Consider the following 18711-nt stretch of genomic DNA (forward strand, 5'->3'; position numbering starts at 1 on the left):
TTAGTAGTGGGGATTGAACTCAGGGCCTTATGCTTAGCAAGCACCTGCTTTTTGTTTTGTTTTGGTCATGGGGCCTGAACTCTGGGCCTGGACACTGTCCCTCAGCTCTTCAGCTCAAGGCTAGCGCTCTACCACTTGAGCCATCGATAGTGCCACTTCTGGCCTTTTCTGCTTATGTGGTGCTGAGGAATCAAACCCAGGGCCTTATGCATTCAAGGCAAGCACTCTTCCACTGAGCCACCTTCCCAGCCCCTGCTTATTTTTAAGGTAAAATTTCAAATTATGCCTACATGGGCTTGGGTTGTGGTCTACCTACTTGGGCTTCCTATTTATACTTTTCTGTGTCACTAGGTATGAAAGGTGCTCATTGCCACACCCAGATATTAAGATGGAGTCTGTGAACTCTATTATGTCTGGGCTGGCCTCAAACCAATTCCCCTAACAAGTAGTGAAGATTACAAGCTTAAGTCACCGTGCTGAAGTTTTTAACTTTAATAATGATATTTTGTTATGCTTTTTTAAAAAGTAATTTTTAAATATTGGAAAAAGGATGAAAAGATGTGAGATTTGTTTTCAAATGATCCAGAAAGGGGAAGAGAGAATAGTGTGGGGAGCATAGATGAAATATTATTAAGTTATGTATTGATAGGCAGTAGGGTTCATTGTAGCACTCTATTTTTGCCTGTGTTTGAAGCTTTCAGTAATAGAAAGTAAAAGAAAAGGATTCACATGATAGTTACACTGGATCTTGCACTTTTGTATAGGAAAAGAATAATAATTTTCTTCTTTTTTTTTTTTTTTGTGCCAGTCCTGCGGCTTGAACTCAGGGCCTGAGCATTGTTCTGAGCTTCTTTTGCTCAAGGCTAGCACTCTACCACTTGAGCCACAGTGCTATTTCCAGCCTTTTCTGTTTATGTGGTAATGAGGAATCAAATGCAGGGCATCATGCATGCTAGGCAAGCACTCAACCACTAAGCCACATTCCCATTCCCAGCCTCTCATTTATATTTATATATATGCAATTTATAATACATTGCATATTATATTTAATATGTAATATATTGATAATATAAAGTAGTATATAATAATATAAAAATAATATATAAAAATACAAAATATATTGTATATGGTATGTATATGATATATGATTATATTATACTACCATATATAATATTATATTTTATATATTATATAATATATGATTATTTTATATATTATATAATATATATGATATGTTGTATATATGTTAATATCATATGTATGATATGTTAATATCATATGTATTACATTTAAAGACCATCAGTTCAAAATTTCTCCCCACAGGTTGGGGAAATCTGAGGTCTCTTAGGAGGACTTCTTAGAAAGACTTCCACTATAAAGATGCTGGTATTTTTCATATTCAGGGAAAGAATCTTTAGCAATTCTATAGGTAACTAAGGAGGCAATTAAACATTTACTGCAAACTAGCAAGATAATGTATAATAAAAAAAATCTACTTTTCACCCCAGAAGTTTATCAGTTCTTATTCCAACTGCTTGTATGTTTTCTAGCATAAATGAACTGTGAACACAATGAATAAATGTTCCCAAATGTATATTAATATAGAAGTGTCTTTCTCTCTGTTACAATGTGTCAAAGTGTGAATTTATCCCATTTATAGCATACTCCATTGTATTATTATTTTGTAATATTTTTATTGTTATTATAAAGGTGATATACAGAGGAGTTACATTTTGATAAGTCATAAGTACATTTCTTTTTGGACAATGTTACCCCTTCTCTCTCTCTCCCAGTTTTTCCCTCCCATCCCCATTAAAGATGATTACTTTGTTAAAAAAGAATTTCAGGTTCGCTAGACCAATGATAGAGTGATTGCCTATCTATTGAGAGAGAAAGAAACCAAAGCCAAACTAAACAAAACTCCAGGTATTCTTGGACAGTAAAGAGTTTATCAAGGTCAAGTTTTTTATTCATTCAAGTTGTTTAACCTATAACGTAGGAGTTTTTCAATCATTCTCTATCATGTACAATATTGTCTTTCAGGAATGGTTAGATAACTCAGTGGGTCCTTTTCTTCCTTTGGAGAGCCAAGACTCAAGTTCAAAATGTGAGCTCAAGGGTCTGAGCTCTGCGGAGATCCTTGGAGATGAGTACCATAGAGACTGATGCTCGTTAGGTTCAAATCAGCAATAAACTTATAAGAGGTGCGCTCCATGGTGTTTCTTCTTTCTCTAGAGCCAACTAATTAACCACATCTAGTGCTTAACTTTTTCATTTTATAAATCACTTCTACATAAGTCAATTTATACACTTTCCAGAATGCTTACGTGATAGATTACCGAAATGTGACTTATGGACTGCCTATATCTGAATTAGTTGGAGTGCTTATTAAGCATTCAGATTTCTGTTTCCCACCATAGACATTCTAGACCATAATCTCTGGAGGTGAAATATGGGGACAGGATTCCTAGGCATGTTTTGGACTGACAGCTAAACTGTGAAGGAAATCTGGCTATAGAATTATAGAACAATAGATAAGCAATCTGCTCCTGCCTGTCCCTTCTTTAAAAGTATATTTCTTGAAGTTGTAAGATGACTGTTGATTTCATGACAGCCGAATGGAGCTCTGTATTTTGAGGTAAAAGTTTAGAAATATTAAATGTGAAAATATCCATCAGTTCTAGAATCAAGGAAACTGGCAATATATATACATCTTACCAGTTGTCACAATATTGATATCAGTAGTGAGCTCTTCTGTTGGGTATGATGGCAATACTCGTAATCCCAATATTTGAGAGGTTGAAGCAGAAGAATCTCAAGTTGGAGGCTAGCTTGGGTTACAGCTCTTGCTTTGAATCTCTATCTCAAATCAGTATTAAATCCTGGATATAAAATTTCTCTTTACTTAAAACTGATCTGCCTGAGGGCATATTTTCTACCTCTTCTTTCACACATTGCTCTCCTATTACTTCACATTTTAAAGAAGGCCCTTCTTCACCCTTTTCTGACTCTAGGATATTGGTATAGTGATTGGGACGTTATTGAGAAAAGGAATCACATTAATAAATGAGTAACAAATCCTGTTATGATTAAGTCGTTTCCTCGTTTGCTTTCTATAAAACTGTGGGAAACTAATGATTAAAAAAAAGGTCTAGCCACTTGAAGTATACACACCAGAAATAACAGTACTCAGGAGGCTGAGGCAGGAGATTCATTACAAGTTCAAGGCCAGCCTGAGCTACACAGTGTGTTTCAGGTCAACCTGGCCTACATAGTGAGACACTGTCTCAAAAAAAAAAAAAATCATTGAGGCAGGCACCTGTGGCTCAGGCCTGTAATCCTAGCCACTCAGGAGACTGAGAACTGAGGATCATAGTTCAAAGCTAACCTGGGCAGGAAAGAACGTGAAACTCTTATCTCCAATAAACCACCAGAAAACCAGAAGTGGCACTGTGGCTTAAGTGGTAGAGCACTAACCTTGAGCTGAAGAGCTGAGGGACAGTGCTCAGGCCCAGAGTTCAATAAAATTTGATGATAGTTTCTCTGAAGAGAGTTGGTATGATTCTGTCAGAGTACAAAGAATTGAGGACATTGTTTCTATTCTCACCTATTTATGCAAAGACAATTTCTCAGTATTTACATGAAAAAATAAAACAGAAAAGGGTAAAGTGACAAAACTGAGGCTGAACCTTGTCCCAATTAAGCAATAAGCAATTTTTTATCTACAGATACTTGGCCTAATTTCAAGAAACCCAGCAAGTCCCTATCCAGCTCATTAGAGAGGCATTTAAGATAAAAATTTGTTTTCTGTTTGATGACTACTTAACCAGAATTCGTAGCATATTTATATTCTATCAATAGTATAATAATAATTCAAATGATAACCTAGATTTATTTTTAAACATAAAATCATTAGGAATAAATAATTTCAATATATAACTTTCATTGTGATAAAGTAATTATACAAAGTCTTTTAGGAATTTAAATATGTCATAATAGAATGAAACACTTTGGTAGAAGAACAGAAATGAGTTCAATGAAAAAGAAAGCTTATGAAACTGGTTATTAACAGTTTGATCATGCATTTAAAAATCTACATGTTATAAACTGTAGATCCTATTAGAACTATTTTTAAGGTTCTATAATTTTTTATTCTAAAATGACATATGTACAGTACATTAAAAGTTAAAGCCTTTGCAACTATTTTAACTTGGGATGGAAAATTTTAGATGTCAGTTTAGCAGTGTTCAAAAGGAAGTAAAGCTTTAAAAAATTCATTTGGAAGTAGTTTCAAATAAAAATTTGAAAATCATGACTTTAGGAAACTCAGTCCCGGGATTAGTGTGTAGAATGGACTAGAATAAAGAAAAACTGGGCAAAATTGGGCAGGACACATGTTAGAAGACAATTGATATTTTCCAGATTTAAGGAATTTGAACAGTACTAAATTCTCAGGCACAAAAATGAAGAGAAATAGAAACTAAAACTATGAAGAAATAAGAACTATTAGTATCTCCCTGCTTCCTTTTACATTAGGATTTAAATACTGTCAAAACTGAGTTTCCTAATATTTTCCACCTGTAGCTTCTGCCTTGACCTGGTCATGAACTTCTTCCTCCTTCCTTCCTTCCTTAGTGTTCATCTGACATTCTACTAAATGCTGGGGCCTATGAAATAGACAAGGTCAGTACCTGGACTTGGAGAACTTCCAGTGTAGTTGTTGGGTGTGATTCAGAGAGAGAGAGAAAAACAGAGAGACAGAGAGACAGAGAAAGAGAGGTTATATATAGCCTACACTATCACACTTTTCATCAGTTTGCAGCAGACTGAGGGACAGACAGCTGAAACTTCCATTTCCACACTCCTGATTCTTTCTGCATGTGACCCACCTCTGCCAAAAAGCCATTTGACTGTGATGTTTGGACGGCAGAAGTAATGCAGAGGTGGTATTTCTGCTGTTTCCCAATGAGAAGGGATATATAAAGTCCAGTTTTTGAATGGCAACATATCAGAAGCCTCAGAGAGTTTGGTGCTTGACTGAGTGTGCCTGTGTGCATTTATTTTACTGGCATGGATCAGGGCTGAGGCAGTGTGCATGGTACCAACGTGTGGGGCAGGCATATACTTATTCCTCAGTTTTCTGACTCTGGCATAGGTAACAGTTACCTTGGCTGGGATTTCTGACAATTATTTCTGGAATCTTTTGGTTTTTTTCCTAGCTTTCAAACTATTTGTCAATAGTTAATTTTATAAATGCTTCTCAACTTATTGTGATAAGTTGAAAAACATAGCAAAAGTGAAAATGTATTTAATACACCTAGCCCATTGAACAGCAGAGTTTAGTAACACAACTGCTGTATTGGTTGCTTTCCTTTATGATCATATGGTTGACTGGGATCTGTGGTTTTTCTGCCAGATGACCAGCATTGGAGGGAATACTATATTGCATGTCACTATCCCAAGAAAGATTATAATTCAAAACTTGAAATATCATTTCTGTTGAATATGATGTTTTCACCCCACCATACATTTCAAAATCATTAAGTTAATCTGGCATCAGTGGCTCATGCCTGTAGTCCTAGCTGTTCAGAAAGCTGAGATCTGAGGATCACGATTCAAAGCCAGCCAGGCAGGAAAGTCTGAAAGTTTTATCTCCAATTAACCACCAGAAAAGCCAGAAGTGGAGCTGTGGCTCAAGTAGTATTGAGCTAGTTTTGAGCTAAATAAATAAATAAATAAAGCTCAGGGACCACACCCAGGTCCTAAGTCAAGTCACAGGACAGGCCTAGCATATACACATGTACACACACACTCACACTCAAAAGTTAAACCAGGGGCTGGGAAGGTGGCTCAGTGGAGCGCTTTTGCATGCATGAGGCCCTGTGTTCGATTCCTCAGCACCACATAAACAGGGGAAAAAAAGCCAGAAGTGGTGCTGTGGTTCAAGTGGTAGAGCGCCTTGAGGTGAAGAGCTGAGGGACAGCACCCAGGCGCAGAGTTCAGGCCCTCGACCAAACCCCCCCCCCAAAAAAAAAGTTAAACAATTGCAAATTGATACATCAATAAGTCACACCATCTGAATTAAATTCTGTGATTGTGATTGTAAAGTAGCTAGAATGGCTTCTACTGGGAGACAGATGAAGCCTTGACTGTCTCTCCAAGTCTCTGCCCCCTTTCTCCCTGCCCTCCCCTCCCACGCCTCCGAGGTTGTATTCTTAGGTTTCTTTCACCCCCCCCCCCCGCCCTTTCTCTTTTTGGCAATATTAAGGTTTGAATTTTGGGCCTTAGTTTTCTAGGCAAATGTTTTCACCACTGATACCTCCAGTTCTGTTTGTTGATGATTCTTTCTGAGATAGGGTCTTGCTTTCTTCCCATACATGTATGTGGTCCACCTATGTTATACTTCTTGTGATATCCAGGATAATAGGTAGATGCTACTGTGCCCAGATGAGATCCCATGAACATTTCTTCTCTCAAACCACGATCATCCCAGTCTCAGCTTCCTAGTAGTTAGGATTTCTACTGGTATGAGCCACCTGTGTCTGGCTTTTTTAATTTTTTTTAAGTCATAAACAATGTTGGGATCCAAACAACCACTGATAACTCTGGAAAGACAATTGTTACCTGAGTTGCCTTGGCACGATTTGTTCTGGTTTCTCCTCCTGGTCAATCCTGGCAAATGCTGCTCATGAACGGATCTATATGATGTCACAAGACATATACAACCTGTACATGCCATTCATTTTCTATCTGTTCACTCATCTTCGCAGGACTCAATTGCCTCCTTGGGAATCTCTATTGTGGTCTTTGACCAGGGTGCCTTACCAGCTCTTCCTCCACAGATTATCTTACTGTAATTGGGTTATTTCCTTTAAAATATTGGTTTTTTTGGAAGGATTTAAAAGTCCTCTGGGGAGCCAATATAAAATGCTGTCTCAACCACACCTACCTGATTCAGTAGATATAAGGTGTGACTGGAAGTCACTATTTTTGACAAGTGCCACGGGAATTCTGACTCACAATGACGATAGACTACACCTAGACAACTCTGATGTAAGTGTCTAACCCACATTAGTGGGTAGGGCAGAGAGTAGATTCAAGCAACTTCCCTCTTCAGTGAGAAAAGAGAGGTTAGAGATGGCCTCTAGGTTGTAAGCTTGGATGACCAGCCCTGGCTCTCAAAAGGAAATAAGAAGGAAAACAAGTTTGCCGAGAAAGATAATGAGACCCACTTGAGACCTGTTGAGTTTGACATCAAGTAAGGGTGGTAAGTTGTTGGCAGCTAGTAAAAGGGACTTGATGATTCAGGACTGAAAGTTGATTACTAGGATGGAGTCTATGTTGAGACTTCAGAGAATCATTGTGGCTGAATTATTTCCTTAATGTGGTTCAACCATGGTCATATTGAAGATGAAATCTTCTTGTGTTGTTCCCAACATGACAGATTCAAGTATATTTTATATACAGTACTGGTTTATCTAAGGAGAAAAGGAAGAAGGTTCATGATGGGAGAAGTAGCACTGTGGGTTGCCTAAGAGATGTGAAGTCTTAGCTCTTCCTCTGAGAAGCCTCTTTCACCATCCCACAATTCTTTTACAACCCCCCTTTCCTTTTACAGCTCTCTTTCCTTTCTTCAGCCATTTGAGTCATTAGATTTACAGGTATGAGCCACTGCAGCCAGCATTCCAATATTATTCTAATAATATTGTCTCTGTTCTAACAAACAGGTTTTAAGCTCTTTTTTCAAGTGGTATCTCTATATAGAAATAGTACTTCATTACTGTAGCTATATTCTGTATACTCTTTAAAGCTGTTCATTGAGTTTTGTGAAACTAATGAGTCTCTATTTTATGTATCCATTACTGGGGTCTGGGCTTAGGGCCTGAATGTTGACCCTTACCTTTTTTTTTTTTTGACCCTTACCTTTTTTACTCAAGGCTAGACCTCTATCACTTGAGTCACTGCTCCAATTCTGTGTGTGTGTGTGTGTGTCCACACATGCACCTGCTGGTACTGAGGCTTCAACTTAAGTCTTATACTCTTTGCTTGGCTTTCTTGCTCAAGGCTGGCATTCTGCCACTTGAGCCACAGTTTCACTTTTTTTTTTTGCTAGTCAGCTAGAGATAAAAGTCTCATGGACTTTTCTGTCTAGGCTGTCTTTGAGCCAGGATCCTCAGCCTCCTGAGTGGATAGGGTCACAGGTGTGAACCAGCAGTTCCTAGCTAGTGAAGGTCTTTTGATGGATTAAAAACTTCAAACTAGGAGCTGGGAAGGTGGCTCAGTGGTAGAGCGCTTGCCTTGCATGCATGAGGCCCTTGGTTCGATTCCTCAGTACCACATAAGCAAAAAGAAAAAAAGCCAGAAGTGGTGCTGTGGCTCAAGTGGTAGAACGCTAGCCTTGAGCTGAAGAGCTGAGGGACAGTGCTCAGGTCCAGAGTTCAGGCCCCACGACCAGACCCCTCCCCCCCCCAAAAAAACAACAACTTCAAACTAGTAGGTTAAGAGAGTGATAGAGAGCCTTGTATTCAATCCCCAGCACTGTTTCCTCCTCTAAAAACAAAACAAAGCAAAAAATAAACTAGGGTATATGGGTTATGGTTATATGTAAACAAATAAATTTATTCTAAACTTGTATTGATTACACAGTATTAATAAAATCCTCATATAGTCAGAGAAATAATTGCAAGTGGAACACTTTATATTTTTCAATCTTGGGATACTGTAGATAAACAGATAAGATATTTGAACCTTAGTTCTGAAATCTAAACAATGAATTTAAACCTTGTTGTCAGTCATAGATATTCTCTGAACTCTTAGCATGTTGTAGACAGTGATATTATATAAGGTAGCATAACTGATTCTTGGAATTTATAGTCTAAACTTTATTATATGTACGCAGACAGATAGACATTAAACAAATGGTAATTATGTTTATAAATTACAAGTTAAAAGAAATCCTAAGTACACTGGGAATCTATGACAGGAGACTTAACTCATATGAAAGTGGTCAAAGGTTCTTCCTAAGAAAATTGTGGCTCCATTGAGACATGAAAGGTGAACACACAAAGGGAGGAGGAAATATATTTGGGGCAGATGAGCCAGTAGATAGGCCTGAATGTGTGAGAGGACATGGTATAATATTCAAGGGACTAAGTCTTCATGCTTTCCCCTAACAACATAGAGTGGAGAGCTGAACAGAGAGAGTGAATAGTACAACACATTGTAGCGAATGTGTTGGGATAAATTGTGAAATGTCAGTTGATGTATTTTTAATCTCATATCTACATTAGCCTTGGTGGTGTAGAATCGCCACCATCAGGGCTGTAAGCCAAGAGATATTTCCTTAAGAGACAGAGAAGGTGTTATAAAGAAAGCCATAAGAGAAACTTCATGTTTTTTAAGTTTGAACAAAAATTTGCAATCTGTGCCCTAGAAAATTTTGGAAAGTATATTTGTTGAGTAGAAACATAGTACCTGGGCTTTATGGGGTACTAAATTGTTGGAACTAAGCACAGCTTCCCAGATAAAAATGATCTGCAATGGGCTGTCCTAGCAGCCTTGTATTTTCTGGATGGCCAAAGAGTGACACTTATTGCAGGCTGACTAAGAGGATTCTGGTGAAGCCATGCAAACCAAACTACAGAAACTGGAGTTGGAGATTCCAGTTCATATTGTTTCTGTTATGATATATCTATGCTGTGTATTTGTGCATTATTTGAAAGACAATGAAAAATCATTAAAGGATTAAAAATGTCTGACTTAATGATATCTTTCCCATTGGGTATAGATAATATTTGGAAGGGAACGAGCCTGATCTAGAGGGAAATTATTAGAAAACTAGTGCAGTAATTTAGGCAAGAAGTGATGGCAGCAGTGGAGGTGAATGGAAATGGACAGCTTACAGGTATTTTTCTTAGTCTTCCTGGGCTACCACAGCAAAATATCCTAGACTGTGTCACTGCAACAACAGTAATTTATTTTCTCATTAAATGGAGTCCAGAAGTGTGGCAAAGATCAATCTCTAGTGAGGATTCTACTCTTGACTTTCAGGCAGTCATCTTTTTGTTGTAACAGAGAGAGAGAGAGAGAGAGAGAGAGAGAGAGAGAGAGAGACTGAAAGGGAGCAGAAAGGAGAGGTGGGAGAGAGAAGGTGGAGGAGAGATCTTTTAAGACTTAGAAGGTGACAATCCTGTAGAATTAGGGCCCCATCCTTATGATCCCATTTAGCCCTACAACCTTTTTCCTGAAGACCCTAGATAGGGTCACATGCATGCAGGGTAGGGCTTCAGTAGATGACTTAGAAGGAAACACAGTTTGGCTCATCATAACAATATCGTATACCTTTCAGAAATAGTGCTTGACCATATATGTAAATACGATAGAAGAGACTGAGAAGAGCCAAAGATGAAACCTAGGATTCTCACTTGAGCAGAAATAATAACACTGTAGAGATTGGGATCTCTGGAGGTAGAGAAAATTTGGGAGGCAAATCTTTGAAACTTTGGGAGGCAAATGTTAAACATGTTTATTTTGAAATACTATAAGATATCAACATGGAAATATAAACTGAATACTTGGTTATATGGATTTGGAATTCAGAAAATTCATCTGATATACAGATGTTGATTTAGGACTCATCAGGCTAGAGATGGTGTCTGCATTCACTATAACAGAATAACACTGGCTGGCTGCTTATAAACAACAGAAATTTATTACTTGTGGTTATGGTTGGAAGTCAAGACCAAAGCCTCAGTAGACTGAGTGATCAGTGAGGCCCACATGCTCAATAAGAAATGGAGCCTTCCCCCTGTAACTTCTCATGTGGGAGGGACAAGGGCTCTCTTTGAGCCCCTCTAATAAGTAATTAGCACCATGAGTGTTCTACCTTCTTGAATTACCTGACTTCTGAAGGTCCCACTTCAAATCATTACATTGGAATTGGGTTCTGACAATTTGGGGACAAGTAAATGTCAACCTATAGCAGATGGTCTGTAAGCTACAGGAGTGGATGCGACTTTTTAGGTCAGAGGTTCTGAAACATAAATATTTGTCTGAATCACTTCAATAATTTTTAAAAACAGACAGGGCCCCACCCTCAATTTCTGATACTGTACTTTCAGAGGCATGGTGAACAATTTAAGGCTTTTGAAATCTACTGGTGAATTATTTTCCAGAGAACTCATAGTAATTTATATATTTACTCACTAAACATGAGGAAGTCCATCTCAATATATCCTTTTCTTCACTGATATATGTACATATTATATATAGTAATATGAATATATATGTATTAGAAGCAGAAGGATGATTTCATTGCATTTTTATTTCACACCATTTTGATGATCAGTATAATAGTGAACTTCTTTTCACCTTTTAAGATAAAATTTACATGGCCTTTTTTTGTAAAAAGAAATCTTTCAGTTTTTTAATGTTTATATTTTAACAGCTTATTCTTAGGGCCCTTTAATGTAGCACTACATTTCACAATAGACAATTCATATAGATAAAATGTACCATAATGTGTGTGAATTTTCATAATTAGGCAGATCTTTAGTACTTTCCTGTGTGGCTGGGATAAAAATACCCTGCTCCTGATATTATTCCAAGTTGAGTAATATAAAAATGTGGCCTATGTAGTGGCAGAAGCAGTTGGCACTGGTAAACAAAAACAAGATACTATTATTCTAATTGGCTGTAGGCTGTCCTGTGGCCTTTTAGGAAGCAGTGACCCTGAAATTCTTCTTCTAAATGTGGAACATATTTGACTGGACTTGGCAAACTGGGCATGACCTAATGTTCCATCATACACGATCCCACTGCCTGTGAAAGCCAGCCCAAATGCTTAGCCAGACAGCGACGAAGCTACTGATGACAAAACCAGACCCTGCTGGGAGCTCCGCTGTCTTGTCTGTGTGGCTCTTTCAGTCAAAGCTTGGTTACTTTCCTGACATTCTCTTTAAGTTAATGACATTAAATGACTTAAAATTGTGCTTCAGCATACGCTTCAAAAACCTTTTGGCTCTTTCTTGGCTTGCAGGCTTCTTTCTTTATTTGTCATTACATCTGCCTTGGCCGCCAGTCATCATTCCTCTTGGCATCTACAATCTCAATGCAGTGAAGTTGGGATTAGGCCTGGTTTGATGACTATGAGGTAAATGGGCACTTCTTAAACAGTCATTCTAGAGTTAATCCTAGCTAGAAGTATCTTTTGGCTGTTTGAATCCTAGGATAGCTAGCAGATTTTGCAGGTAAAAGGCATCGAGACATAACAAGGCATCCTAACAAGACCAAGTCCCTTCATACCAAAAGACACTGGATTTTACAATATATATCAAATCTGAATATAGGTTTTGGGATCCTCAGGTCACCTCAAATTGGGGAAAGAGCAAAGCATATAGAATGGGCTTGAACTCTGAGTTCAGGTTGACCAGACTTCTAGCTATATGACATGGGGCAACATTCTTCATTTTTCAGAATTGGTTCCTCCATTTGGAAAGTGGGGTAAAGCATGTCTTTCAAAGCTTTCATGAGGATGAAGAAACATATAAAATAAGTGTAGTTCCTCTGTTGTGACCACATTTCATGAAGCAGATTTTCAGAATTTCAGAATCCTTTTGGGTCCAGGTCCTTCTGAGAAGAACTTTAGAACTGTTCTTGGACAGAACACTGAGACATAAGATCTTGAGTAATGGTTCTATGCCTTTGAACATTCTATGTCATAAGTCCTACCCAGCACGTAGGAAAATGAATAGCTCTGAGCAGCCAAACTCAGTTGTGAGCACTCTCAGCACAAATTTATAAAAAGTGTTCGAGAATCAAATAGTTACACTTGAATAACATATTATTCAGGAAAATACAAGTTCCAGTAAGGTATTTTGTATGTCAAGTCATGACAATGTCCTGTAAAATTGTCTCTGAGCTTGAAAGAATATTTCTGTTTGGGCTCCCCTGGAAACCTCTGGTATAGTTTTCTGTCAGCTCTTTACTTTCTCTTTGTTAGAGATTGTTCACAATTACAGTAACACCATAATCAGAACTTCCAAAAATTACAAATTAGATAGAGGATGGCTGGGCTTCAGCCCCCATTGGTCCAGGGCAAGATGGAACAACTCGGATTAGACATCTGATTGCTCATCATCCATATCCAATTGCTAAAATAAGATCGCTAATGTCTTTAAGTGAGACATGGTCAGTTTAGTCTTATTGCTATGTATGCTCCAAACTAAATTATTTTAATCTCTCTCTTTTCATAAATTCAGACAACCTCCAGATCTTCTTAGCTCAACTTTGACAGATGTATTTACTTGAATATTGAATAGAAGTATGATTACCAGGATACATAAAATATAATTTAGACACTGGCATTAACTTTATGAAAACAATTTCTTTTCTATTTGAAAGGTCTCTGATTCAACTATGTTGATGACAAAGCTATGGAAAAGACAGGCAAAGAGCTTGAGGAGAGCTCTGGCCTAGATTCGAAAGCTGTTAGTAACCGGTTTTCTCACAATGGTTACATCAGAAAAGTCTCTAAGTCTCTTTGGTTCCTTAATATTAGGGAGTTGAGCAAAAAATAATATTATAGTTTCTTCTGTAGGTTCAAGTTATATGAACTCATACATTGCACAAACCAAGGCCCAATTTTCTGTCTTAGAAATTCTGAATCTTTTGTGGAATTGTTAGTGAGCTCGGGAATTTCCCCAAATACAACATTTTCCTTGTACCAGGAAGTGCACTGGTAATAGAGTTCTAAATGTTTTCTCATAGCAACAGTAACTTAACATTCAATTCAAGGGCATCTGAAGAAAAAGAGTCAAATTTAGAGCATTCCTCATACATCTCATATGATAATCAACTTCAATAAGCCATGTTTCAAACTGAGATAGTATGCTTTACAAGTTAGCCCTAAAAAGAATATTGAGCATGCTTTTCTAAATTGATTAATATAATATGGTAACATTAATGACTATGTTTCAGATCACTTCTCTTAAAGAATATGACTTGAATCTTAAATTTAAAGTCTTAATGCATAAAAGTTCCCTTGTTTCCTTCTGATACATTGAAGAATATATTCAACCACATGTTTGGACTTTAATGTTAATTCTTAGTATTTAAACAAAAACCTGAGAATGGAAAATCAGTAAGATTTGTCTATAAAAATAACTGACCTAATTTGTTGCTTAGCCATTGTTTTAAAATTAGGTTTCAGTGGAAAATTGAGAAAGCAAAAGACTATTAATAATGACAGGAGGTAGGTGTATGAATAGGTGTTATAGATTGTGGTGGTAGATAAATGAAACTACTACAGTTCTAAAAAACCACAACTTTGCTTTCTTTGGTCATTTTTGCAGAAAATGTTTTTATAATTTGGAAAAGATATTCTGAATGTTGAGATGAGCTCAGAAGAATCTTTTTTTTATTTAAGAAGGTAGAAAGACTTTACAATTTTTTTTTTTTGTCGGTCGTGGGGCTTGAACTCTGGGCCTGGGCGCTGTCCCTCAGCTCTTCAGCTCAAGGCGAGCGCTCTACCACTTGAGCTACAACGCCACTTCCGGTTTTCTGGTGGTTTATTGGAATAGGAGTCTCACAGTCTCTCCTGCCCGGGCTGGCTTTGAACCATGATCCTCAGATCTCAGCCTCCTGAGTAGCTAGGATTACAGGCGTGAGCCACCAGCGCCCGGCTGACTTTACAATTTTTTAGTAGTCAAAAATAAGAATGGAATATTGAAAGGGAGACACTGATCAAAATGCATTATATTCATAAACTGCTTTGTTAAATGGCCAACTCCTTTGTACAGCTACTCCCAGATTATAAAATAAGAGTGGGTATTTGCTTTAATCTAAATTTTACATGAGTGAAGGAGATTTAACATCTTTACAAGCATATATAATAACCATGACCATAAAGTCCCTCACTCTTTGCTAGCAGGAAGTTATCAGATGTTTAATGGTCTGTGCTCAGTTCTATCAGCTGCACTCTTTTCTGTCTTCAGTCACCACCTACTTACATCCATTATCATTTCTTCTCTGGAGGCTTGCACCAGCTTGTTACCTGGACTATCTATTTCTGCTATTGACTCTTCATTCTGCTAACAAACCTAATCATGAGCCTCTGCCACTAAAATAATCCCATGGATTTCTATTGCCTTCAGAATAAATGTGAAGCCTTCAGTATAATATAACATTTCTTTCATCTGACATCTGTCCATTTGTTGAGCTTTTATCGCTAGTATTCTTCCTCTCTCTAATTTCTTGTTCATGCAAAACCAACTTTCTCACACTTCTATAACACCACACATCCTGCATCTCTGGCTTGGAGTGGTTTTTTTTCACTTTTTCATGTGAGAAACTGACTCACCCTTTCACTCTACCACTCTATCTTTGCTTTGTGTTTACTCCTTCAGTTCGTGGTGGGCAGTATGCTCTGTTGCATACTCCAGTGCACACCCCTTTGCATACTTCTTTCTCCAAAAAGCACTTCATCCTTCTCTCTAACACAATTGTCCCTTTCTCTTGACTGAGACCTCTTAGATGGACTTTGTGATGCTCATTCTTTTCCCTCAGTACTTACCATAATGCCTGGTATACAGTAGTTATTCTATAAATGTACATTAAGATTATCAGCCAATGTAGTGGTTCACTCTTGAAATCTCAATTTTTTGGGAGTGGATATTGGGAGCATAGAGATTCAGGCTTGTCCATACAACTGTCTGCAAGAACTCCCCTCACACCCAGAAATAAAGCCGCATACATACAGTCAGTTGATATTTGGCAAAGGAGCCAAAGACGTACAGTGTAAGAATATTAACCTCTTCAGCTACTGGTCCTGGGAAAACTGGGTGGCCACATGCAGAAAACTGAAAGTGGACTCTAGCCTGTCACCATGCACTAACATCAACTCAAAATTGATTAAAGACCTTAACATCAAACCTGATACTCTGAAACTACTGCAGGACAGAGTAGGAGAGACACTTGAACTTATAGGCACAGGCAGGAACTTCCTGAACAGAGTCCCAGGGCCACAACAAATTGGAGAGAGACTGGATAAATGGAACTACCTTAAAATAAAAAGTTTCTGCATAGATAAATAAATAGCAACCAAACTAGAAAGACAGCCAACTAATTGGGAAAAATATCCATTATATACAGGGAACTCAAGAAACTAACCCCTCACAAATCTAAAAAACCAATCATGAAACGGGCAAGGGAACTAAAGAGAGACTTCTCAGAAGAAGAGATAAAAATGGCAAAGAAACACACGAGGAAATGTCCATCATCCCTGGCTGTAAAGGAAATGTAAATAAAAACACTGAGATACCACCTTACCCCAGTCAGAGTGCCCACATCCTAAAGTCAGCCAACAACAAATGTTGGAGGGGATGTGGAGAAAGAGGAACAGAACCCTACTGCATTGCTGGTGGGAATGTATACTAATACGACCACTTTGGAAAACAGTTTGGAGGCACCTCAGAAAGCTAAATATAGACCACCCCTATGACCCAGCCATACCACTCTTAGGCATCTACCCTGAGCAACAGGAGCCAGTATACAAAGACACATGCACCTCCATGTTTATTGCAGCACTGTTCATAATAGCCAAGATTTGGAAACAACTCAGATGCCCCACTACTGATGAGTGGATCCAAAAATTATGGTACCTATATACAATGGAATATTATGCAGCCATTAGAAAGGACAAAATAATGGCATTTTCAGGGAAATGGATGGAACTAGAGCAGATTATTGTGAGGGAAGTAAGCCAAGAATGAAAGACAAACAGCACATGGTCTCCCTGATATGTAGATGCTAAAGTCAAAATACAAGGCAAAGTAACAGGACTCAAGAAACAAAGGACAACCACCCATTTGGTCATATCATTGCTAAATGACTCCATGTTCTGGACCATATATATGGTAGATATATGCACACAACAGAGAGAAGCCAGGAAGAGGAACAGAATAAGAGGGAACAGCTTACACTAAGCAAAAGGAAAGAAATGTAAACATCACCCGATGTGGAAAAAATAACTTGTATTGTCAAAGCTCATAGAATTCGCAAACTGTATAGACTATGATAATGACAATTTGCCTTGTGAAGGTTAAAATGTGTTTGTGACTTTAAATATCACTATTCCACAATACTGTGAAATTTACATAATCACCTAATCTTTTATTTTTTGGTCCGGTCGTGGGGCCTGAACTCTGGGCCTGGGCACTGTCCCTCAGCTCTTCAGCTCAAGGCTAGAGCACTCTACCACTTGAGCCACAGTGCCACTTCTGGCTTTTTCTGCTTCTGTGGTGCTGAGGAATGGAACCCAGGGCCTCATGCATGCAAGGCAAGCGCTCTACCACTGAGCCACCTTCCCAGCCCTCACCTAATCTTAATTACAGAAAAAAGTGAGAGAAAGGATGGGTTAGAAGAGATGGGTGACAATGTTGTCAGACACTTTGTATTCATACATTGTTTTGTAGAATGGGAGCTTCTTTGTACAACTACTGAAAGATAATTTTTTTAAAAAAGGAAAAAAAAAAAAGAACTCCCCGACACCTTCTTCATGTCTCAGCCTCTTGAGTTAGGATGATAGTTTTGAACCCACTGATGCTTGGTTCACATGATAGATTTTATTATCTAATCTTTTTGGGGTTTGGTAGTTAATTAGAGGTAAGAGTCTCACAGGCTTCCCAGCCCAAGTTGGCTTTGAACTGTGATATTCATATCTTAGTCTTCTGAGTAACTAGGATTATAGGCATGAGCCACCTGCACCCAGTTTTATTAGCTAATCTTTAAAGAATTTTATATGTCCTTTGAGAAGCTTGTAATAACTTCAAATAAGTGAAAGATATTATATAAAGGGAATGCATGTAATGAATTAAAATTTTAAGTTAATAGAAAGTTCAATATATATAAAATGATAAAATAAGAAGTAGATGTTTTTATTTGTAGGAAATCATGTTTACTAAACAAATTTATGAGTGTTAAGCCCAAAAGAAAATTACAATAGTTTTGAACTCTGAAAAAAAAATGCAGCCAGAACTACACTTGTATAACAAGCCTTGCATAAAACAATGAAAAACAGGCAGAAAAATCCTGGTGTTATAGTGATTTATTTCTGGCTAGCAAGATCATTGGCATTTTAATGAAATTTTCTTTCATTTTCTAAATTCCTTTAAGCATTATTTTTTTAGGATAAAAATAAATTGCATCTGTAACTTTCTACTTTCGAGAGTACTGTTACTGAGACAACACGAGGCTTGTATGTTTGGGTATGTATATGTTGGGTATTTATGGGTGTTAAGTATAGTGGCAGTGTGAGGGCATACACTCGCACATCCTAGAGAAAATCACATGATGATGGGTGTGGGAAGGGGAGGCAAGAGATCTAAGTGAAAGAGGACAGATCATGTGGAAAGGGTTTACGCTTCTGGAGGGGCAGCTATTACTCATGATCAGCTGACTTTTGTGATATAAGAATACAGTTCATTGTCAATTTTTTATGGTATTTATCTGAAAACTCGAGTGTTATAGATAAATTACTAGTTTTTAAGTTGTCAACACCCTTTCTGTTAAGGTAAAAATGTCTATAAGCCAGATGCAACTTTCAGGCAGTACATTTGAACTACTACTTAAATTCTTTCTTTCTTTCTTCCTTCCTTCCTTCCTTCCTTCCTTCCTTCCTCCCTCCCTCCCTCCCTCCTTCCCTCCCTCCCTCCC

This window comes from Dipodomys ordii, unplaced genomic scaffold (genome assembly GCF_000151885.1).
Source record: "Dipodomys ordii isolate 6190 unplaced genomic scaffold, Dord_2.0 Scaffold207, whole genome shotgun sequence".
NCBI lineage: Eukaryota > Metazoa > Chordata > Mammalia > Rodentia > Heteromyidae > Dipodomys > Dipodomys ordii.